The sequence below is a fragment of the Natrix helvetica genome (assembly GCF_964273705.1).
Source record: "Natrix helvetica genome assembly, chromosome: 4".
Taxonomy (NCBI): domain Eukaryota; kingdom Metazoa; phylum Chordata; class Lepidosauria; order Squamata; family Natricidae; genus Natrix; species Natrix helvetica.
The window spans coordinates 158,589,391-158,614,815 of NC_138550.1; the positions used below are offsets into that span (position 1 = coordinate 158,589,391).

At 45.5% G+C, this 25,425-nt stretch overlaps 1 long non-coding RNA gene across 3 annotated transcripts in view; it reads left to right on the top strand.

Moving 5' to 3' along the window:
- Window positions 1–25,425, top strand: part of LOC309390494 — a 183,700-nt gene that overhangs the window by 39,209 nt on the left and 119,066 nt on the right. For 2 of the 3 annotated variants that reach the window (XR_014175140.1, XR_014175142.1), the window contains exon 2: window positions 16,109–16,491. This is a non-coding gene — a long non-coding RNA (uncharacterized lncRNA). Of the gene's footprint in view, window positions 1–16,108; window positions 16,492–22,265; window positions 22,332–25,425 lie in introns of all 3 variants that reach the window. The other variant, XR_014175141.1, reaches the window with a different exon arrangement.

A 25,425-nucleotide genomic window follows, 5' to 3' on the forward strand; every position in this document is an offset into this window, starting at 1 on the left:
CGGCTATGGGGGATCTGGGAAGGCTGAGATAGGGGGTGCGTGGGGGGCACCCAAGGGAAGGGGAATGAAGGTTTTGCTGGCAGAGCTTGGGGGCTTGGCGAAAATGCCAAGCTTTGGCACCAGTAGATTCTCTGGGCCTGGAGGAAGCTTGTAGGCTGCATCCTGCTGGATACATCCTGTGTACCGAAAACCTAGTGTTTATTTTTTTTTAAAGAGGGGGGGGGATCCACAGGAGAGAAAACAGTGACATCATCCTGCAGTAGCATTCAGGCAGCCCATCATCCTACAGGCAGCCCTCGACTTACCATATTTTTCAGAGTATAGATGCACTTCCGCCTCCCCCCCCCAAAAGGGTGAAAAATTGCATCTTATATACCGAATGTAGTCCCACCCACCAGCCGGCCCCCACCCTTCAGCATCCGCGCGTTGCGTTTTAGACCTGTTCCAGGCTGCAGGGATTGTCACAGATCCCCCCCCCCCCGGTGCCTTCCGGTTTTGGCCTCTGCGCCTTGGGTTTCCAGCCTCCAAACGCTCCGTTTCAGACCTATTCAAAGCTGTGGGGATTGCCAGAGCACATCGCCTCCGATTGCCGCCTCTATGCATTGCGTTTTTGGCCTCTGTGCATCACATTTTCAGCTTCCGCACCAGGGGTGGGTTGCGGATCCTGTTGCAACTGGTACGGTTGCAGCGGGGGCCGGCGTCCTCCACATGAATGTGTGCAGCGTGCACATGCGCTTACCTTCCAGCAACGCCTCCGCAAGCCTCTGCAATGCTCCAGCTGTTCGGCGGAGCATTGCGCAAGAGCTGCCGAAGAGTTTAAAGACAGGTAAAGAGCTCGGGCGGGTGGGTGGGCCCTCCGGAGCACTGTACCAGAATGGTATCCGGTGCTCCAGGCAGGCACCGTTATGCCAATACTGGGGCGTACCACTTGCAACCCACCACTGCTCGGCACACCCTACTTTTGGCCTCTGCATGTCGTGTTTTCAGGGGGCGATCAGCGGCAATGTGCTTTGGCGATCCCCAGAACTGCTGCTGCCTTGCCAGACTGGTTCCGCGCCGCGCTTGCTGCACTCACTGGAGCGCCAAGCCAAGTTCAGCTGCATTTTTGTTGCTGCGTTTGAGACCCAATGCATGCGCTCACAACCAGCGAACCTGTTGCTAAAGATCATCTCTGGGAACAGCTGATTGGGAGTATTCCCGGAGGCCGATCCACCTGCCAATCAGCTGCTCGTGCTGAATCAGGCTAATGTTCTGAAGCTGACCAGGCTGTTTGCTAAGGACCCTAGCCAGATGAATACCGATGGATGCTGGCAGAGGCAGACTTTTTTTTCTTATTTTCCTCCCTAAAATCTAATGTGCATCTTATACTCCGCAGCATCTTATACGCCGAAAAATATGGTAACACATTCATTTAAACAGTGACTGTTTAAAGCTACAAGGACACTGAAAAGAACAACCGTATTTCATACTTAGCGACCGTTGCAGGAGCCACAGGATCACATGGTCAAAATTTTGGACGCTTCATATTTATGACGGATGCAGTGCCTTTTGCAACCTTCTGATCAGCAATGTCAGCTAGGAAGCCAGATTCACTGAGCCATCTTACTAACTTAAGAACGGTAGTGATTCACTTCAATGGGGCAAAACTCCCTGAACCACTGCCTTGCAGAGTTTGGGTGTTTGGCAACTGGCATGCATTTATGATGGTCACAGTATCCTGGGGCCATGTCAATGCCCTTTGCGCCCAGCTTCTGACCAGCAAAGTCAGTGGGTAGGAAGCTGGATTCGCTTAGTGATCATGTGATTCACTTGGCAACCATGGCAAAAACGGGAGGGGGTATAAAGTGGTGCACGTTACACTTAAAAACCACCTTGTTTAGCAATGACAGTTCTGGTTCCACTTGTGGCAAGTGATGGCTAACCTTTTTGTTGTCGCATGCCAAAAGCACATGCACATGTGTGTGCCCATACCCATAATGCAATGTGTGCATGCCCCACCCCTGCGCATGTTTGCATGACACCCCCCCAGGCTCCCCACGTCCCCCATGCATGTGTGCGCAACCCCGCCGCACTCCCTTTTGGGCCTAGCAGGCCTCCTTGAAGCCTCCTGGGACCAAAAACGGCTTGGCGGGCACGCTGTACCCCCCGGGCTCCCCTGCAGATGTGTGTGCATCTCCCACCTGCACCCTACCTCACGCATGCACGACAGAGACCCGAAATCCAGCTGTCCGGTGAGAGGCACACACACATGCGCCGTGAAGGTGAGCTGGGGCGGCAGCTCGTGTGCCCACAGAGAGGGCTCTGTGTGCCACCCATGGCACGTGTGCCATAGATTTGCCACCACAGACCTAGGCTTAGCATCAGAATTATGCCTTGCATTTGGTCAAATATTAAACCATCTCTAGAGGTGGCGGAATGGAGTCAATAAAGCACGTGGCGTGAGCTTCAATGGACTCCGGGAGATGGTAGAGGTCAGGAAGGCCTGGAGGAACGTTGTCCCTGGGGTCGCGATGGGTCGGACACATCTTTGCGACTAACAACAACAAGGAGTTGTCTAGTGGAACATGGGCTTTTATACTGTAGCTATTCCCCTTTGGAGGCTCTGAGCAAAACTCTGCTTGTACAATTGTAAAATTATGAGTGATCAAACTTGGTTGAAATACCATGGAGATTTTGCTGCGCTGGAGAAAATTCACGGTCATGCCAAGGGTATTTGGGACTAACAGCTGATCTTATCTCTGCCTCCCCCTCCCTCTTTCTGTTTTGTCTTGCATGGCCAATGAGTCCTCAACGATTTCTACTGATTCAGCTGCCAAATGGAAGGAATTACACCTCCCGGGTAGATTAGAGAAGCCTCAGATTCAGTTCATTTGGCACCTTCCAGTCGAAACCCCAAAGAATCTCTAATCTTCCCAGATCAGGACTGTCGCTTCCTCTGCCCCAAACTAAACCACAGTCTGTTCATCCAGGGCTAAAGTTGTGAAAGGCTGGCTCGATCTGGCGTTCGTTTGGGGCTCAAAAGGAGAAAAGAATGCTAGCATTATCTCGGTTCTGCCAATTTGTGTCCTTGGTTTTGTCCCTAGTTACCTCATATGTTGCATTCTCCAAATAGTTCAATATTGGTAGATCTCCCCAGGCATTTAAACGGTAGTAGAAGAAGACAAGATTAGAAAATTCCGTGGGAAAGGATAGAAGAGCTGCTGCCAGACAAGGTGGATTTGGCTCTCTGCTTCCCCTGGTAAGTCCAGGATTGTAGTCCAAATGATATGCAGGGCCCCAAGTTTCCTGCCTTTATACAGGAAGTCTCGACTTAACAACAGTTCATTTAGTGACCGTTCAAAGTCACTAAACTGGAAAAAGTGACTTATGACCATTTTTCACTTTCCAGCATCTCCATCATCGCGTGATCGAAACCCAGATGCTTGGGCCGTGATGGCAAACCTATGGCACAGGTGCCAGAGGTAGCAGGCAGAGCCCTCTCAGTTGGCATGCACACCGTTGCCCCAGTCAGATCTCTGTGGTGTTTCTTTGGGGAGCTTCTATTTCCCTGCAAAGGATGAAACCGATGCTCACAAAAGAAATAGATCTTACCTTTTGCCGCGATGCCAGGATGCCCCACCTCCTGCCGGTGAGCTGGTCTTTGGTGTGCCTGAGCACATGTCTGCGCATGCATGCATTTCCGTGCATGTGCGCATACCTGTGCATGCACATATGTCCATGTACACACACATTTCTGCACATATGCTTATGCACACATTCACACATTTCTGGATGCGCATGTTTGCACATGCACACATTCGCGCAAGTTTGCACATGCACACTCGCGCACGCATGCACCTTTCAGTTTGGGCATGCGTGTGCGCAGAGTTTGGACACGGTGTTTAAAAGGTTTGTCAACACTGCGCTGGGCAACCTGTTTGTATTTATGACGGCTGCAGTGTCCCCAGACAAGCAAAGTGAATGGGGAAACCACTTGCACTTAACCACGTTACTAACTTTCCAGTGGCAGCGATTCATTTAACAGCGGAGGCAAGAAAGGTTGCAAAATGGAGCAAAACTCAATTAACAGATGACTCACTTTACCACAGAAATGTTGGGCTCAATTGTGGTCCTAAATTGAGGACTGCCTGTAGAAGGTAGCTCCTGGGTTAGAGAATTATTGGTTTGACTCGGGTGGTGATCTCGGTGTGAAGTGGTTCATACCAGATTTTAACCCACTTTACAATGATTCAGTCATGAAGCAGGGCTGGCTTTAGAGCAGTCACTATTAGCCTAGCCTACCTCACAGGACTATTACACATTTTTCCTTGACTTACAACGCTTCGTTTAATGACCATCCAAAGTTATAATGGCACTGAAAAAAAATTAGATGTGGCTATTTTTTTTTGTTTAATGACCATCCAAAGTTATAATGGCACTGAAAAAAAATTAGATGTGGCTATTTTTTTTTCATACAGGTAGTCTTCGGCTTGCAACCACAATGGAGCCCACAATTCTTGTTGTTAAGTGAGACATGTGTTAAGTGGATTTTGCCCCATTTTATGACATGTCTTGCCACGGTTGTTAAGTGAATCAGTGCAGTTAAGTTAGTAACCCAGTTTTTAAGTTAATTTGGTTTCCCCATTGCTTGTCCTCAGGGTCACAAAAGGTGACCTTGGCACACGGTAACGGCCATAAATATGAACCACTTGGCCCGCATAAATATATTAATATATTTAAATTAAATTAAATATATTTTTATTATTTTTACATTTAAAACAATGCAATACCGCGGAGTCGGAGTGACCATACATTCACATTATGTACAGCTAGTTTCAAACATTAACAATTAATCTACTTAATACATTGTCTGTCCTTCTATCCAATCACAATATATACATTTGTTCCAGTCTTGTCATCTTGTCTTATACCAATCATAAAATCTGTTCCATACTTCAAAATATTCTGATTCCCCTTTATTTTTAAGTTCAAGAGTGAGCTTATCTGCTTCTGCACAGGCCAACACTTTTCTGATTGTATCAAGCTCTGATGGTGTATTTTCTTTTTTCCAATACTGTGGCCCGCATCTGAATTTTGATCACATGACCATGGGGATGCTGCAATGGTCATAAGTGTGAAAAACGGTCATAAGTCACTTTTTTTTCAGGGCCGTTGTAACTTTGAACAGTCACTAAATGAACTCTTGTGAGTTGAGGACTACCCGTACTTACGACCCTTGAGGCATCCCCAACTCATATGATCAAAACTCAGACACTTGGCAACCGACTCATATTTATGATGGTTTCAGGATCCTGGAGTCATGTGATCACCTTTTTCCAATCTTCGGACAAGCAGAAAAAGTCAGTAGGGAAAGCCACATTCACTTTAGAACCGTGTTACTAACGTAACTGCAGTAATTCACTTAAAAACTATGGCAAGAAGGCAGTGGTGGGTTCCTGCCGGATCGCACCGGATCGCGCGCGCTCCCTTTCAGCGCTCAACCTGGCTCGCGCGCTCCCTTTCAGCGCTCCACCTGGCTCGCGCGCTCCCTTCCGGCGCTAAAGCCGGAAGTACAGTTTTGCCCGGCCCTGGCGAAGCAACGACGCCTGCCTGCGCTCCACCAGCTCGGCTGGGAACGGAGATGTTTCCTCAGCGGAGCGGAGTGCCTGAAAAGTCTTTTCAGGCGCTCCGCTCCGCTGAGGAAACATCTCCGTTCCCAGCCGAGCTGGTGGAGCGCAGGCAGGCGTCGTTGCTTCGCCAGGGGCGGGGCAAGACTGTACTTACGGCTTTAGCGCCGGAAGGGAGCGCGCGAGCCAGGTGTAGCGCTGAAAGGGAGCGTGTGAGCCAGGTGGAGCGCTGAAAGGGAGCGCGCGAGCCAGGTGGAGCGCTGAAAGGGAGCGTGCGCGATCCGGTGCGATCCAGCAGGAACCCACCACTGCAAAAAGGGTCCTAAAACGAGGCAAAATTCACTGAATGTCTCACGTAGCAACAGATATTTTAGGCTCCATTGGGGTTGTAAGTTGAGGACTCTCTGTAATTCCAGAGCTGCAAATATAGAAAGACAACGTATCTTCAATATATTTTCATTTACTCCTTTGTGCAACACGCCTGTATTACCTTACAAAAGTTTGATCTTTAAAGAGGGCTGGCCAGAAATGATATCATTGTTTACAAACGGTTTAGGCTGCAAATTGTTTTACATTCTCATGTTTGCAACTCCGTGCTGTGTGCTAATTTTAGTCTAATGACATTTTTGGCTAATGACATTATCCGTCTTCCATGCCTTGTTTCTTAACAATTCTGCTCTTAATAGTATCGGTGTAATCCTCTTCTTCGTAATAAAAAAAAGTAATACGGGACTGGAAAAAAGTGACTTACGACAAATTTCCCCACTCTTATTGTCATGTGACCAGCATCGTGGTCACACCCCCAAAATGGAGGCACTTGGCAACTGACTCATATTTACGACGGTTGCAGTGTCCTGTCGGTCTCTTTTTGCGACTTTCTGACAAGCTGAGTCAGTGGAGAAAGCAGATTCACTTCACAGCCATGTTACTAACTCTAACTGCCGTGACTCACTTAGCAACCATGACAAGAAAGGTCATAAATGGGGCGAAATTCACTTAACAACTGTTTCACTTAGTAACAGAAATTGTGGTGGTTGTAAGTGGTCGTAAATCGAGGACTACCGGTAATACTGTATGAAATCAGGTAATAGACATTTACAAACCTAGTCTGTGCTTTGATTTAGCTTTGTGTTGCCTATCCTTAGTGGCATCTCAAGCATACATATTTTGTTCTTCCTGTGACAGCCAAAAGTAAAATTACAAGAATATTTTCGTCCTCTGCCATTTAAGCTCCATTTCCTAAGTGGATGCTAAAGCTCCAACTGGAAGTTGCTAGCCCTCAAAAGCCAGTGGCTTCTGTGGTGGCTCAATCCAGCTCTTTTGAAGATCCACCAACCAGTTGGCATCTTTGAAAAAATGTGTCTCCACTCTGATGTGAGTCCTGTTGCAATGATGAATCAGCCAATCCTTGTTTTATTCTCAGCTTCTCAGAGTAATGTCTGGAAGGGACCCCAGCAGGGACCATTAAACCAATCCTTTATCTTCCACCATTAAACTAATCCCTTATCTTTGTGGGGAGAAGAGGAGAGATAATCATGTCATTCTTCTCTGATGCAGGAGTAGATCAGAAGCACCTGTGGTTGATGATAATATCCTGAATGAAGGAGGCTCAGTGGGGCAGATTGCTTTCCTTGCATTTATCCTTATCTCTCTGTGACTTTCTCAGGCCTGTGAATTACCTTGGGAGCAGCCGGCTTCCCGCTCCAGGTGTGTTTGGAATGAAACCTGACTAATTTGGGCAACTGGAAATGTTACTTGCAGCTGCAATTTGTCCTTGCGCCGACTCTATATCCGAACCACACAAGGAAGGAGCAGGGAAGATGGGGGCTTGAATCAGCTGCGTCAGGCTTCCGTTTGGACTGCTGAGAGAAGAATTTGGGTGCAAAGTTGCATAAAGTTTGCAATTAAAAGGGTGCACTCAGTCTCAGCATTGCAGAAAGTTGCTTGCAAAGGAAGAAGCAGGAGGATCTTATTTTGGCCACAAGCCCTTTCCCAGGATACTTTTACTAATTGGATTTACCTAGCTAGCTGGGGAGAACCTGAACCACACTTTACTATAGAGGTAGTCCTTGACTTACGACCACAATCGAGCCCCCAGTTTTCATTGCTAAGCAAGGTAATGTTGTTAAATGGATTTTGCCCCATTTTATGACCTTTTTTGCCACAGGGAGACTGAAGGGACATGAGATGGAGAAGATGCTAGCTGAAGCCTTCCTTCCTCCCTCCCTCCCTCCCTCCTTTTTTTTCCTTTCTTTTTTCCTTCCTTTCTTTTTTCTTTCTTTCTTTCTTTCTTTCTTTCTTTCTTTCTTTCTTTCTTTCTTTCTTTCCTCCTCTCCTCTCCTCTCCTCTCCTCTCCTCTCCTCTCCTTTCCTTTCTTTCTTGTTTTTGACTCCTGGCTGGACAAATCCCTGCAATTGTCTTGTCAAGATTTCATGAATGGTTTGCCATGGCCTTCTTCCTAGTGTGGAGAGAGAGTGACAGGCTCAAGGTCACCCAGCTGGCTCCATGCTTGAGGCATAACTAGAACTCACAGTCTCCCAGTTTCTAGCTTGATGCCTTCATCACTACACTAGACTGACTCTTAGCTAAGTTATTAGGAGAAAAGCTAGCTTTCTATGTGCAAGAAATCCGTATGGTTTTGTTGAGGCAAATTCAGCTGCGGTTTAGAGTGTTATTTAGTTAAGAACTCAGGATTATCTTTCATGAAGCTTAAGACATTTCAAAAAGTGGTGTTTGCATCATGACAGAGTAAGGAAAGCTCTTAAGACAGATCCACCACTTGGATGAGCAAAATTACCCTGTTCAAACAAAGCAGACGCTGTAATGGAGGAACTCAAATGACCTCTTCGAAAGCGAAAATCCTAAAAGTGAAAGGGACCTTGTGGTTCATTGTTTAGTCATAACTCTGTCCAGGATTTCTCATCTCTATTAAATTGAATTTCGGTGATCTTGACTGAGGTTTGCTTGTGTGACAAAGCATTTATTTATTTTTCTTGCACCTTCTAACTGACGTCTAGGGCATATTATGTTAAAAAAATAAGTAAACTCTGTGTGTGTGTGTGTGAATAATGTTTATAAAAACAAATATCCAGGTCAGTGGAGGCCCTTAAAATTATAGAAAGGTATCCTCCTCAAATTATGTGAAACTCTGGAAAACAGAAAAACTGGTATTGAAAATGTATGATCAAAATCAAAGGACCCATTGAAAGGCACAAATCGCCAAGGTAGCAAATGTTCCAAAACTGAAATTAGGATAATAGTAATAATAATAATAATAATAATAATAATAATAATAATAATAATAATAATAATAATAATAATAATAATAATAATAATAATAATAATAATAATAATAATAATAATAATAATAATAATAATAATAATAATAATAATAATAATAATAATAATAAAATATTTATTTCTTAGCCGCACCCTCTCCCGAAGGACTCGGGGCGGCGTACAACAAAACATAGGAAATAAATATATCGACATACATATAACAAAACATATACCAAGACATATATACGACATATACAAGGAGGAGGTGAACTGATAGATAAAAACAAATAAAAACACAATGTTTAGTGTTGTTTTATTGTAAAGGTCACTGACTTTTGTGATCTTCAGATCTTTTAATCTTTGCCAAAGGAAGGTTGGGATGGAGATGGTGGTACAAAAGCTGTTGAGATTGATAGCTTCAAAGTCTACAGAATATTCTGGCTGATATTTGAACATAGATCTTTTAAACATGTATATTTTAGTGGGTTCTACTAATCTAGTTCAAATGTTAATTTATATTGTTAGTCCATGTTACAATATGGTCTATGCCAGAGGTCCCCAACCCCCAGTTGGTAGATTGGCACTGGAACACGGCATGCCAGAAACTGCTGTGCCAGCCATAGGATGCAAGCAACGCGCAAAACCATGCTTCCCTCTGGTCTGTGAAAAAGACTTTTTCCACAGAACTGGTTCCCCAAAGATTGGGAGCCTCTGCTTTATGATAAATAAATGATAATTTGAATTCTTCTGTGGTCACACGTGAGAAGAAGACTTTTGAAACCAATCTTTGCCTTTTAAAAAGATGTGGACTTCAACTCCCAAAATTCCCCAGCCATGATTCTGGCTACTGATAGCACGATTGGCTGAGGAACCCTGGCTCTAGCCAGCATTGGGCCTATTGACAGTGTAGCTGGATGGGGAATTCTGGGAGTTGAAGTCCACACCTCTTACAAGGGGCCCAGGTTGAGAAATACTGCTCCAGACATTCAAATTAGACTGAATGTGTAAATTGTAATGTAAAAAAACCCCCAATTGATAGCTAAATGTACTTTTCAGGAAAAACATTAGAAATTAAGCAATTGTGGGATTAGAAAAATGTTTTGATACCTGTACTGTAAGGCATGATGTATTGGAGTTTTTAAAAAAGGAAGTAAAATTGACTCCTGGCAATTGAGAGGAAGAATAAAATTCCACTTAGAATTTTATTCATTCAGTAAAACATCCAGCGGTTTGGAAGGCTTAAATTGGATCTCTCTTGCCCTGGGTTTAAGGTAGCAAAAAGGAGCCATCATTGCCATAAACAATAATGGTTTTCTCCCAAACTTCATACTAGACTAGGAATCACATTTTTAACAAGCTAACTCAAAAGATTCACCTTTGGCCTGGTTTTTCTAATCAGGCAGCCATAGATTAGATCAAACCGACAAACATATGGCGATTCAAAAGAGGAGAAAGAGTTAAAACCTTGCACAGCCTGGTTTTATCCAATTTGCATTTATGGATCCCTGGAGATAAAGATCCTGGTAGCTCTTAATTTACTTGTTAACAAGGTTTGATTTGCATTGCATACCACCAAAGGATGTTTTTCTTAAGCAGTTTGCAGATTGAGGCTTGTTGGGAATTGAAAAGGGTGGAAGAGGCTTGGGAAAGAAAGAAAAAAAAAGGGGGGGGGGATATTTGAAAAGACGCATTCAGCTGATTCTAACTTGAAGGCAGGTGATGCTTCTTTTGAGTTAATCAAGGCCGCCAAAGGGAGGAGGAGGGGGGGGCAGCTTGATTGGGACAATTTAGTGCTAAAGCCTTGAGCAGTCAAATGGTTTTTAAAGCCATTTGACTCAGAGCTTGCAAATTGAGTTTGTTCTTATGCAGTAATTCCTTTTCTTCTGTAATGTAATTAAGCAACTACAGTAAATCTCCCAGCTAAGCTTGATTCCTATGGACTTCCTGGATATGCAGCCATTTAGTCCTCTTAGGGAACCCCCCCCCCCAAAAGATGCTTTTTTTCATCTCCCCAATTTAACCTTCCGTTTTGGGATTCTCCGCTGAATAGAGCTGGAAGGAACCTTTGAGGTCCTCTAGTCCAACCCCCACTCTCCTGCCCAAGTACTAACTAGAATTGTTCCTGCACATTTTTGTCACCCAGATTTTTTTAAAAAAAAATGTTTATATATGATCTTTATTATTTGTACAAATAACTCAGGGGGGGCCCAAACATATTCAACACACCTGGCTCCCTAATTTCCCTACAACAATCACCTTGTGAAGTGGGTTGGGCTGAGACAAAGTTACCCAGCCAGCTTTTATGCCTAAAATTGGGACTAAACTCCACTGTCTCCGGCTGATTCGCCCAAATCACCCAGCTGGCTTTCATGGCTAAGACAGGATTAGAACTCACGGACCCCCAGCTTTCTAAGTCTAGTGCCTTAATCACTAGACCACACTTTTAGTTATGATAATGATAAGTTTCATTGAATTTATTACAGCTCTCCATGGCAGGAGCCTCTGGATGCTGTCTTTGGTTGAGACACGTAAGGGAGAGCACCGTGGATGGATAGAGTGGATCCTTTCACCATTCCTCATCCTCTTCATAGTTTTGATTCCAGTTTCTTGATGTTCTTTTCAACCGCATGGATACTGTTTATAAGTAGGGCCTCACAAGAGCAAAATGGAACAATTTCTTCCCATTTTCTGGACTTTCTGCGCTTGTTCATGCTTTCCAAGGTAGCATTTGCCTTTTTGGCAGCTACATCACCATCTTGGCTCATGTTCTATTTGTAGAAAATATTGGTACCCGGATCCTTCTCCTATGTCCTACTGCCAAGCTTCTTTTTTCTCCCTCTTTTTTCACTTCTATCTCTCTCACCCAGATGTAAAACTGTACACTATGGTTAATTTTCATGCTGTTTGTTTCGGCCCACTGTTAAGGACTGCCTAGATATATATATTTTTTATTTCTCTTTTAAAGTGTCACTCATTCAGTGGCGTAGCGTGGGTTGTCAGCACCCGGGGCAAGTAATTTGCGCCCCCTAACCCGAGGGCGGCCTGACTGCAGCTGCCCCCTGGGTCGACATCAGTCAAGTGAGGCTCTCCATGCTGGCCTCCTGCCTTCCTCCCGAGGAGGAGCTCGGCAGGGCAGCAGGAAAAGGCTCGACTGAAGGGAAGCAGGTGCCGCGGGGGTGGGAGGCGCACCGGGGGCTTCGGGAAGGCGCCGGCTCCCCGGGGCGCTCCAGGTGGAGTGGGAGGACGCAGTGGCGTTGCAGCGGCGGGCAGATGGAGCGCAGCGCCGCTCTCCTTCGGCTCCTGCGGGGGCGGCGCGGCAGGTCTTGGCGGCTCCGCTGGGAGGTAGGCGGTGCGCAGGAGGGGCCTGGGCAGGCCGGGGCCGGGGAGCTTAGTTCGCGGGCCGAGCCGGGCGCAGAAAGAGGTGGCCACAGTCCGGCAAAGGGCGGCGTGGGGCGAGTCAGGGCGCCCCCCCAGATGTTGCGCCCGGTGCGGCCGGCCCCCCCTGCACCCCCCACGCTACGCCACTGCACTCATTTCTGACTCAGGTTTATCTTATGTCGTTTGCTCATCTTTTCAACTCTTCATCTAAATCAGGAATAAAAACATTAAACACTTTGGCAGCCTAGTCTGCTTTTTTTCAAACCTGGCAAATTAAAGCTGCATTGACATCAAGTCCCAGAATTCCCCAGTCCATGCATCTTAAAGTTGGCAAATTTGAAAAATACTCGACTAGTTAGTACAGGTAGGCCTCGACTTACGACCACAGTTATGCTCCAGGTTTCTGTTGCTAAGCAAGACAGTTGTTAATTGAGTTTTTCTCAATTCTACGGCCTTTCTTACCACAGTTGTTAAGTGAATCACTGCAATTGTTAAATGAATATTCCTGTTGTCGAGTGAATCTGGCTTCCCCATTGACTTTGCTTGTCAAGAGGTAACAAAAGGTGATCACATGATCTTGGGACATTGCAACCGTCATAAATATGAGTCAATTGCCAAGCATCTGAAATTTGATCATGTAACCGTGAGGAAACTGCAGTGGTCGTAAGTGTGAAAAATGGTCATAAGTCACTTTTTAAACTGCTGCTGTAATGATCACTGAAGAAACTTGTGTAAGTTGAGGGCTTCTTGTATTACCCTCCAAGCGGACATGAAGCCATTTGTTCGTTTGGTATTTCTTTCTTTTTGTTAATATCCTGCTGCAAAAAAGACTCAAGTTGGAACGTCTATAAAAAAAAAACAACCCAGCAAGATGAAACAAAAAACCATGAGAAGTAAGAATACAACCTAGATTTTACAAGACAAGAATTCTCAGCAGGATACGTTTAACAGTATTGTGAACTTAGGATGGAAGGAAGCAGAACTCCAGATCAAGAGTTCTGGCAAAGAAACAAGGCCTGACAAACCTTTTGAGCTTTGTGTTTGTGACAGCTTAATACAAAAGAAAATGAGAAAAATCCAGGAAAAACTGGACGCCTCTCGTCTTCTTTTATCAGGCTGCTTCTACAAGCTCTGTAGTTTAGGCAGTAATAAGTCTTTGGCAGGATAGTTTGCATTTCTGATGACAAGCCTAAAAGGATGGTTGAAGATCCTGCACGAGAAAATTAGGCCTTGTGGAGAGTGTCAGTATAAAGGTGTATAATAAATGTTCCCTCTCCCTTTCTCCCCCTCCCTCCCCTTTTCCTATAGAGAACTAGGTCTTGGAATATTTGTTGTTGTTGTTAGTTGCGAAGTCTTGTCCGACCCATCGCAACCCCATGGACAATTTCCTCCAGGCCTTCCTGGCCTCTACCATCCTACCGAGTCTATTTAAGCTCATGCCCAATGCTTCGGTGACTCCATCCAGCCACTTCATTCTCTGTCGTCCCCTTCTTTTGCCCTCAATTATTTCCCAGCATTAGGCTCTTCTCCAATGAGTCCTTCCTTCTCATTAGGTGGCCAAAGTATTTGAGTTTCATCTTCAGGATCTGGCCTTCTAAAGAGCAGTCAGGATTGATCTCTTCTAGGACTGACCGGTTGGATCGCCTTGCAGTCCAAGGGACTCGTAGGAGTCTTCTCCAGCACCAGAGTTCGAAGGCCTCCATTCTTGGGCGCTCAGCCTTTCTTATGGTCCAACCTTCACAGTCATCCATTGCAACTCTCCATGCCAGCAGCTTCTGGATGCTGCCTTCTGTTGGGACACATAAGGGAGAGCATTGTGGATGGATAGAGTGGATCCTTTCACCATTCCTCATCCTCTTTGTAAATTTGATTCTAGTTTCTTGATGTTCATTTCAACTGCCGGGCCTTTCTTATGGTCCTACCTTCACGGTCGTACATTGCAACTGGAAAACCATAGCCTTGACTATATGCACTTTTGTTGGCAGGGTGATGTCTCTGCTTTTTAGTATGCTGCCTAGATTTGCCATCACTTTCCCCCCCAGGAGCAAACATATTTTAATTTCATGGCTGCAGTCCCCATAGGTGATCTTGGAACCCAGGAAAGTAAAATCTGTTACTACCTCCATGTCTTCTCCCATCTATTTGCCAGGATTTGAGAGGGTCAGATGCCATGGTTTGTTTTTCTTTTCTTTTTCCTTTTTAAATTCAGGCACTGCCTCATTCCATGTCAAATGGCTGTCCAGTCTCTTCTTAAAAGCTTCCAGTTGATGCACCTACAACTTCTGAAGACAAGCCATTCCACTGGATTCATTGTTCTCGCTGTCAGGAAATTTCTTAGTTCTAGCTTGTATCTCTCTTTGATAAGCTTCCATCTGTTATTTTTCCATTGCATTTAATTCCATTGCATCTGATATTTTGCATCTCTTTCGGCCTTGTCAGTGTGGGGGGAACAAAGTGGAACACGTTTCTATATATATTTTCCCTCCTCAAAGCAAGCCAACCATTTTATTTATTTTAAATCAAGCTCAAGTCAGCAAATGCCTCTTGGAAAGCTAGTGAACCATTTAGGGAAACTTGAGACACAGGCAGGATTCAGTAGATTTCCCTACTAACAGCAGATTTTTTTTTTAAAAAAAAACCTTTACCTATTTATGTTTAAACCCCACCATCATTTTCCAATTTCTCAAACAGCACAGGCGTGTGTAAGTAGGCATTTGGATAAAATAGATTTCAGAAATAAAATGAAATGGAATGAATAGGTATGGTAACTTGGTGTTTACCAAAGTTTTAGAATTGAGGAAGTGGATGAAATTTTAGAGACGCTCTGACCAGATGTTCTGTGCGCAGTAGCTACAGGAGGAAGTGAATTGCACACTGAAAACTTTTTTTTTCTGCATCATTTGAAGAATGAAAAACTTTTCCTGAACTGAAAATAAATAAATAATAAATAAATAAATAAATAAATAAATAAATAAATAAATAAATAAATAAATAAATAAATAAATAAAAGGAACAGAGGTGATTTTCGTTTTGAGAGAGAGGAGAAGGGAATTTTAATCACACCCTATTCAAAAATGTAACCTTGAAAGGAATTGCATAGAGAATTTAGTTGCTTTATATTTTGGGACTTGGTGGGGCGGGAAGTAGGCAAATAACACAAGATTGGATTGTCTTATCTCTAGTGCTCGTCAAGGTTACAAAAGGCCCACTCCCTGCCTCACCTGTGACGGGAAGCAATGTCTTCAGGCTAATGAGCTTCAGAATAGAGCCAGGTATCACTGCCTCCCCCCCCCCCTTTAGCTCACAGCTGGGATTCCTATATTTCTCTCCTTACAGGGATGCCCAAGAAGTGTTGTGCCACTACTACTGGTCGTCCTCGACTTATGACGACAGTTGACATTTCTGTTGTCAGGCGACAAATTTCTTAAGTGGGCGTTGCCCCATTTATGATGTGTCTTGCCACTGTTGTTAAGTGAACGGCGGGAGTCTGTTAGTAAACACAGTTGTTAAGCGAATTCAGCCTTCCCCGTCGACTCCACTTGTCAGGTGGTCGCAAATAGGGATCGCGGGACCCCAGAGGACACTGCAACTGTCGTAAACACGAGTCACTTGCTAAACATCTGAATTTTGATTGCACGGCCATGCTGCAGAAGTCAACCGTGAAACACGGCCCTAAGTCGCCCTGTTCAGTGCCGTGGTCAGTTTGAACGGTCGCTAAGCGGAATTGCTGTAAAGTCGAGGACCATCTGTAGCCTTGTCCTTCCTTTTTGTTTTTTCTCCTCTTGGATGTCTGCTTGATGTAACAGTCTCTGTTTATTTGTTTCTTCTTTTTCTTCTTCCTCAAGGTCTCCTCCTCATCCTTGGCAAATGCCATGGCTGTGGCATTTTCAGCATCTCGTTCCTTTCGTTCAAGGATCTCCAAGGCCGCGGGATTTAACAAGCGGAGTAGAGATCCCGGAGAGCGTCTGCTGCAGATGAAATGCCTTGACCAGGAAAAAGGGGAGCTGCACGGTTTCTGCCAGTTCTTCCCACTCCCCCACAGCACCTCAATGGTTTCCTTGATTCTTGACGTCCAAGGAGAGATGGATTATTTTCACAGCATGATTGGAATACGGCACAGAACTTTTTGATGATGGTCAGATTTCACTCTGGAAAGCAACAAAGGGCGAATAATTAGAATCTGAGAGGTCTCCCAGTCTTCCCGCGCAGCAGTGAATGTCTTGCTGAGGTACGTCCGCATGTTAAGTTTCATGAGGTTTGTGGGAGGTTCTTCCTCTTCCCACAAAACAAGTTTCTTTGAATGATGTACATGCAATGCCTCTGATGTTCTAACCTCTGCTAAGGGAGAAAGTCCTCAGAAGGAGAAGGCCTCCTCCGACATAATTTAGAACATCCTCCTCCTCCCCATTTTCTCTTCCTCCTCCTCCTTCCTCTTCCTCTCCTTCTCCTCTTCCTCTGCTCCTCTTCCCCTTCCTCTCCTATGCCTCTTCTTCCTCATCTTTTTCCTCCTCTTCCTTCTTTCTCTTATTCTTTGTCCTCTTCCTCTCCTCTTCCCCTTCCTCTCCGCCTCTTCCTCCTCCTTTCTCTTTGTCCTCCTCCTCCTTCCTCTTCTTCCTTTGTCCTTCTCTTCATCTTCCTTTTCTTTCTCTTCCTCTGCTTCTCTTTCCCTTTCCTCCATCTCCTCTTCTTCCTCTTCATTCTTCCTCTTCCTCTTCTTATTCTTCATTCTCTTCTCCTTCCTCTCCTCTTCCTCCTCTTCCTCCTTTCTCTTTGTCCTCCTTCCTTCTTCCTCCTCTTCTTCCTCCTCCTCTTCCTCTTCCTTTTCCCCTTCTTCTCTTCCTCCTCCTTTCTCTTCTTCTCTTACTCCTTCTTTCTTTTTGTCCTCCTCCTCCTCCTCTGTTAGAGCCCAGATGCAGTTCCCAAAGTCTGGACATCATGTCTTAAATAGTGCTGTGAACTGTGGACTGTTACTCAGTGACTTGAGCTAGCAGAATAGACTTTTGCTGGATTGGGTTGACCTTCACTGCTCTTAACAGCCTTTGATATGAAGTGGGATCTCTTTTTTCCTTCTATAAGCCTCCCTTCTTCCATTGATGGAGCTGCTACTTTTTATGTCATGTTTAACACCTTTCTTTTTTAATAAACCAATTTAAAAAAAAGTTAAAAGTACAAATTAAATCTACAAACCAAGAAGAAGGGGGGGGGAAGGAGGGGGGAAGCTTATAACGTATATGTTATACTTACCACTAGTCACTGGCTTGCTAATGAATTCACTGCTATGATAACGAACAATGGAAGATATCATTGTAAGATTTCTCAGAATCTATGCCGTAGGAGAGAGAGTCCTCGATTTACAATGATTCGTTTAACAATTGTCCAAAGCTATAACGGCACTGAAAAAAAAGTTGCTTAAGACCAACCAGTCCTCCCAATTACAAACATTACAGCATCCCTACGGCTGGCCGCTTGGCAACTGGCAGATATTTCCATATATATATATATGTGTGTGTGTGTGTGTGTGTTGTATTTGTACTGATAAATAAATAAAGGGAGACTAGTATAGATCAGTACAAATACAACACAAATATAAAAAGGCAACATTAAAAATAAAAATATGGTTTTCTGCCTGCATGGTCTTCTGTGATGAGCCGAAGGACAGAAAGAGGGAGTAGTGACCTTCCTCCCATATTTAGGCATACCAGGATACATACATACATACATACATACATACATACATACATACATACATACATACATACATATATTTATTCCACCTTTATTGCTATATAAAAAAATTCAAGGCAGTGAACATTCACAATGTTGTGGCAGCAGAGTCGAACAGTGAGGAGGTTGGGGAGGAACATGGGCCAGTCCTGGAGTCTGGGGAAGGCTCAGATGAGGGCTCTGTGTTGGAGGCAGAGAGGGGGCCAGGGCCGTCTGACAGTTATCAGCTGCCTATATATCAGCTGCCTATATATCCTTTTCCCAAACAGATAGATCTTGATGGTGATGCTGGAAGGGACCTGAAAGGTCTTCTACTCCAACGTCCTGCCAAAGGGGTGTCAAACTCAGCCCATGGGGTGCTTACCAGGGGTGTCAAACTCAGCCCATGGGGTGCTTAGATCTGGCCTGTGTAGCTGTCCTGGAAACAGCGAAGGACTGGCCCGTGGTGCCTCGGAAGAAAAAAAGAGAAGGGAGGAAGGAGACAATGGAACTCCCAGCCCTGCTTAGGCCATCATAGGTGCCACCCAATGTGATGTTGAGCTGGCCACGCCCACCCCAGCCACACACCCCAAGGTCAAACACAATCCTGATGTGGCCCTCAAGGAAATCGAGTTTGACACCCCTGCCTTATACAATGCTGGCCAAATTGTTGTTCGATTCATTTTTTAAAGCCTCCATTAATAGAGCACCCACAATTCCAGGGGGCGAACCATTCCACTGATGAATTATTCTAATTGTCAGGAAATTCCTTTTTTGGTTCTAGGTTGGATCGCTCTTTCACAAGCTTCCAGCTGTTACTTTTTGTCCTGCAATTTGGTGCTTTGGAGGATAGGTCTACTTCCTCTTCTCTGTGACAGCCCCTCAAATCCTAGAAGACGCTTATCACGTCTCCCCTATTCTTGAACATTTCCCCGGTAATTCATCTAATTTTAAATTCATGGTCACATCCACAATTTAAAAAGCAAGAATGGCTGAATGCCATGTTGTTTCTAAGGTTCTTCTTGCACCACGGGAGGGGCATAAGCACGGTACAACTTACAACAGTTTGCTTAGTAGAAATCACAGTTAAAAAAATGCACTGAAAAAAGTGGTTCATGGCCGTTTTTCATACTTAAGACCATTGCAACATCCCGACGGTCAGGTGATTAAAATTCAAATGCTTGGCAACTGGCTTGTATTTATGACGGTTGCAATTGTCCCGTGATCACCTTTTGCGACGTTCTGACAAGCAAAGTCCATGGGGAATCAGATTCATTTACCAGTCATGTTACTAACTTTAACAACTGCGGTGATTCATTTAGCAACTATGGCAAGAAAGATGGTAAAACGGGACGTAATTCACCGAACAAATGTCTCACTTAGCAACAGAAATTTTGTGCTGAATTGTGGTCGTAACTGGAGAATTCTTTATATGGGTAGTCCTTGGCTTACAACCACAACTGAGCTCAAATCTTTTTCTGTTTTTGCGTGAAACATTTGTTAAGTGAGTTTTGGCCCACTTTCTACGATCTTTCTCGCCCCCGTTGTTCAGCGAATCACTGCAGTTGTTCAGCTAGATACAGGGTCATTAAGTGAATCTGCCCCTCCCCCCTCCCCATTGTCAGAAGGTTGAGAAAAGGGGACAACGCGACCCTGGGACACTGCCACCGTCGTAAGTATGAGTTGCCAAGCATCCAAATTTTAATTGCATGCTAGACAGGTCGCAACTCTGAAAAACGGTCATGAGTCGCTTTTTTCAGTGTCGTCGTGACCTTGAACGGTCGTTAAATGGAACTGTTGCAAGTCGAGAAATACCCGTACTTGCTTATCTGCACCCTGTATAAATTCCCCTTGAAATCTCCTGTTAAAACAGTGTGCGTGCCTGTAGTAACCACTTGTTTCCTCCTGTTGATAGGTGTGCATGACTGCCTGTGCAGCTACGTGCGTGGAGTGTGTAATCACTGCTCAAGAGGGTACACTTTGTGTTAGCTATTTCGTGCCACTCCTGTCCAGGAGGTCTTCATAACCTGCCAAGATTTGTCTCGTTATGAACGATGGGAAGCCCAATCGCTTTCCCCGTTTCTCATTATAGTTTTACCCTTCTCAAAAATGCCTGATTGATTATAGCGTTATGATCATCGTAGAGGAAGCTGGGCATATGTTAGGCTCAATCATTCACACAAATGCATGGATGAGTAAAGAGGAGGAAAAAAACTTGGCATAAAACCAATAGAGCGAGATGGGGAGTAACAACACTCCCTGGCTGTAGCAAAAAGCAGAATCTTGTTTTTAACCAGAGTTGGGTTGCTCCTGGTTTGGCCGAACCGGGAGTGGTGATTTGGCGTGGGTTGCAGAACCAGCAGCGACCTAGGCTGGCCACGCCCCCGAACCGGTTCGCCAGTCTCTTCTGCCGTTTCTGGCATGTTAACTCTGCAGAACAATTTACAGTCAGCTGCGCATGCATAAGCAATGCACAGCGGGCGTGCAAGCGAAGTGAACCGGTACCAACTGGTACAGGAACCCACCCCTGTTTTTAACTTGCATTGACCAACACAAAAATTGCTGACTCATCTACATTTGGAACGGAATAGGAATAGAACGCAGATCGTCCTCAACGTACAAGGGAGCCCCCGAACTTTCCATTGCTAAGCAAGACAGGCGTGAAGTGAGTTGGTCCCCATTTTACCACCGTCCTTACCACCGCAGTCGTTCAGTTAGGAACATGGTTGTTAAGCGAATCTCCCTTCCCCATTGACTTGGCTCGTCACGAGGTGCAAAAGGGGACCATGTCGTCATTTTGAGCCAGTTGCAGAGCGTCCGAATTTTGATCACACGACCGTGGGGATGCCACGACGGTTGTAAGAGTGAAAATGGCCATGAGCCACTTTTTTCAGTACTGCTGTAACTTCAAATAGTCGCTGAATGAATGGTTGTAAGTTGAGGATAGAACAGAACAGTAGAATAGACTGAATAAAATGGGATGGGATAGGACAGGACAGGACAGGACACTGGATGGCTTATTCACCTACTGCAGAGGTGGTATTCAGCAGGTTCTGACCAGTTCTGGAGAACTGGTAGTGTAAATTTTGAGTAGTTTAGAGAACCAGTAAATGACTCTTGACTAGCCCCGCTCCCATCCATCCTCTGCTTCTCGAGTCCCAGCTGATCTGGAGGAAATGGAGATTTTGCAGTATCCTTCCCCTGCTACGCCCACCATGCCATGCCCACCAAGCCCCGCCCACAGAACTGGTAGTAAAAATGTTTGAATCCCACCACTGACCCGCTGGGCAACCATTTGATGTGAATCTTCCATATTCTGATCTCCAAGTTCCAATTGCATGTCCAGTCCCAAAATCCTGATGAGCCATGCCTTAATATGAAATTAGCTTTTAAACCGTGTCAGATGTTCACTGAAGCAAAAGGCTCAGATTATATGTGGATTTCAGTAGCCAATGAATAGTTACAAATCCTTTGTTTTGTATTGTTTGTTTGTTTATATTTCATGTTTCTAGTTGTTGTTGTTGTTGTCATTAGTTGCTAAGTCGTGTCCGACCCATCACAACTCCATGGACAACGTTCCTTCAGGCCTTCCTGTCCTCTAACATCCTACGGAGTCTATTTAAGCTCATGGCTACTGCTTCGGTGACTCTATTCAGCCACCCCATTCTCTGCCGTCCCGTTCTTCTTTTGCCCTCCATCGTTCCCAGCATGAGGCTCTTCTCCAGTGAGTCCTTCCTTCTCATTAGATGGCCAAAGTATTTGAGTTTCCTCTTCAGGATCTGGCCTTCTACAGAGCAGTCAGGGTTGATCTCCTCTAGGACTGACCAGTTGGACTGCCCTCCAGTCTTCTCCAGCACCAGCATGTTTCTAAACTGCTCATCAGAGGAGAAATGACCTTCCTCATTTTTGGCATATCTCTTGCTCTGCAGTCTATTATTCTATGTTTAAGTCAGCATTTCCATGTGTCATCCCTCCCTTGTTAGGATTTTTTTTTCTTTTGTCCTTTCACATTGCATGAAAATAGATTCGACGTGAGTTATAAGGAGATCTGCATATGCGTCCCGTTCTGCTTACCTTCTTGCTTAAGTCAGAAAGATGCTGGATTAAAGAACGCTTATTTTATTTTTTTTAAAAAAGCAGAGTTAAGGAAAATATATCTTTTCCTGTGCTGCCAGCTCCTTTATTACAAATATTGTAAGGAAATGCCATTTTGATTAGGAAGGTACTGTACAGCTGTTGGCATTTGTTTTTATCACTGTAACGTTATCATTTCCTCTGTTGTGGAATTTTCACTTTTAGCATGGACCCACAAAGCACGGAATTCGCCCTCTGGTTGAGGAAGCCGCTGAATTCTTAACTGTTGAGGTAATTCTATCTCTGCCAACTCATCCTGAGTTGTCCTTTACTCAGCTATGAAGAGAGCCAGGGGCCGATTGCTTAACTCTTGAGTTTTTATACAGTTAGTCCTTGACTTACGATCACAGCTGAACCCAAATTTCTGTTGCTAAGTGAGACAAAACCGAGTTTTGCCCCCTTTTACAGTATATCACAGAAGTGAGTACACCCCTTCGCATTTTGGATGTTATCACTTTTGTTGCCAGCAGGTTAGACATGAATGGCTGTGGGTTGTGTTACTTTTGAGGGGACAGCACATTTACACTGTTATACAAGCTGTATACTTACTACTTTACATTGTAGCCAAGTGTCATTTCTTCAGTGTTGCCACATGAAAAGATATACTTAAATATTTACAAAATGTGAGGGGGTGAATTCACTTCTGTTCCCCCCACTTTTGGCACGGTTTTTTTCCAGAAGCTTTCTAGGAGCCCGGGAAGGACGAAAACAGCCTTCCCCACCCCACCCCGTGCGCCCTCAGGAGCTTCCCTGAGGGCTCCAGAGGGCGAAAAATGGACTTATGGGGAACCCGGAAGTTCAGGAATGGTGACTTCTGGTTTTTGCCCTCCGGAGCCTTCAAGGAAGCCTCCTGAGGGCCCCTGAAGGCTCCAGAGGTGAAAAACTTTCATACAAGCAAACTGGAAGTCCATTCCCGAACTTCCAGTTTGCCCATAGGGCCGATTTTTGCGCTCCGGAGGCTTCCTTGAAGCCTCCGGAGGGCGAAAAACGGCCTCAAAAGAAGCCCAAAGTCAGCTGGACAGTGCGCACATGCAGGCTGGCCAGCTGACAGGGCAGCGCCTCGCATGCCCTAATAAATGGCTCCGCATGCCACCTGTGGCACGCATGGCATAGGTTCGCAATCACAGCTCTATAACCTTTCTTGCCACGGTTGTTAAGTGAATCACTGCAGTTATTAAGTTAGCAACACGGTTTTAAGTGAATCTAGCTTTCCCGTTGGCTTTGCTTGTCAGAAGGTCGCAAAAAGGGGAAATCCCATGGTCCCGGGACAATTGCAAATCATCATAAATATGAGCCCATTGCCAAATATCTGAACGTTTGATGAGAGAGAGCTGGGCCAGGACATCGTGAGGATGGGCGGTGCTGTTCATGCAACCCCCTTCTCCAGCTGTGCAGAGCGCCATTCACTGGCATTTCGAAGGCGCTAAGCCGTGAGAGCCGGGCGGTGGGCGAACAGGCCTTCACGCGGCTTGGCGATACCACTAGGTCAGTGAATGGTGCTCTGCACGGCTGGAAAGAGGGTTTGCCGGGTGGCTGATGTGCCCGGCTCTTTGGAAGCCCACTCACAAGAGAGCAGCCACCCAGCAACCCCCCTCTTCAGCTGGGCACAGCGCCGCTCACCAACCTAGCAGTATCCCGAAGGCACCAAGCCACCCAATCACCTGGTCGGAAGTGGAGGGTTGTCCAGGGGTCTTATTTGCGGGGGAGAGCTTATATTTTTGCTCACCAGAAAAATGTGGCATGACCTTATTATCAGGACATGTCGTATTTTCGGGAAAACACAAGGTCCCTGACAACTCTGTTAATCTATCTATCAAAGCACCTGAGAGCAGGACAGGAAGCAATAGATGGATGCTCCAACAATGGAGGTTTTAAAGAAGGGATTGGAGAGCCATTTGTCCAGAATGCTACAGGTCAGCGCCGCCACCTCCCCCCCCCCCCAAAAAAAAACCTTTTGGGTACGAGGGACCAGTTCCGTGGAGAGAAGTTTTTCTACGGATCGGAGGGGCTGTGGTTTCATGTGCTGCTTGCACCCCATGGAAGGGGCCTCTCTTCTTTCCGCAGCCCGATTTCTACCAAGTGAAAGACCGGTGCGGATTCACGGACTGGGAGGTTGGGGTTCATGGACTATAGCAATGGCTAAGCTTTTCCAGAGCGAGTGCCCAAAGTGCGCACATGCACGAATTCACACTCACACGCCCTCCCCAAATGCAATGTTTGTGTGGCCCCCGCACATGCGCCCTGCCCCCGTGCATACGAGCGTGGTCCCCACGCATGCGTGTGAGCCCCCGCACACCCCCACACCCCGCATGCATGCATGGCTCACCCACCCCTGTGCACCCATGGCAGAGACCCAACAACTGGCTGGCCGATGCACGGGTGGAGCTAACAAGGGTGACAGCCCATGTGCCGACAGAGAGAGAGGTGCATGGTACCCGTGGTGCGCGTGCCATAGGTTTGCCATCACGGGATTATATGGTCTCCTACTTGAACAGAGGGTTGGACTAGAAGACCTCCCAGGTCCCCTCCAACCCTGTTATTCTGAGTTAAAATAGGAAGAGTCCTCTGGGACTCACTGAGGTTGAATGGGTTTGTTGGCTTGGGAGGATAATTCCTGGTTAAGACTCTTTTTTGGCAAGACTTGCTAGCTGGCGTGCACATCAGAGTGGACCAGAAGAGTCTCCTGCTTCTGCACTTTGGGCCAAGGTTTTGGCATCTTATGCCAGTCAGTGGTCACCAGGAGGAGGGTCATATCCAACAAGACATTTCCGAAAAAGAACAACCACAAGAATAAAAACCAACCGCCCACTTGCTTTATCCCGGGAGATGTGGAGAAGTCAAGTGTTTTGAAAGCGACGGCTTCAACCGTTTGTGTTTTTAGTCAGATTATAGTTTGAAAAAAGGTAACAAGGGAGGGGGGAAAAACCCATCTCTATAATGATGGCTTTCTCCATCTAGAAGATCAGAGGCTTCGGTCATCACGGGCAATCTTGTTTTCACTGATGAAAGCTTCTGTTATTATTTCCAGCATCCCATGTGGTTTATTCTTCCCTTTAATCTCTTTTTAGTGGTGTCATTGGGCTTTCTGTATGTGTGTGTGTGTTTGTGTGTGTGTGTAAACGAAATAAGAGCACCAGTGTGCTTTTGTACTCTGTTTTTGAATGTACTGTATACCTGTATCGCTTACACAGCAAATTATACGTGCGTGAGCCTTTCGTTTTATAAGCAGAATAAATTCATGCGTCGGGGACGTTAAAAGGAAAACAACAACCATGGAGAAGCAGTAGAAATCTGGGTCAAATGTGATTCTGCCCCATCAACTTAG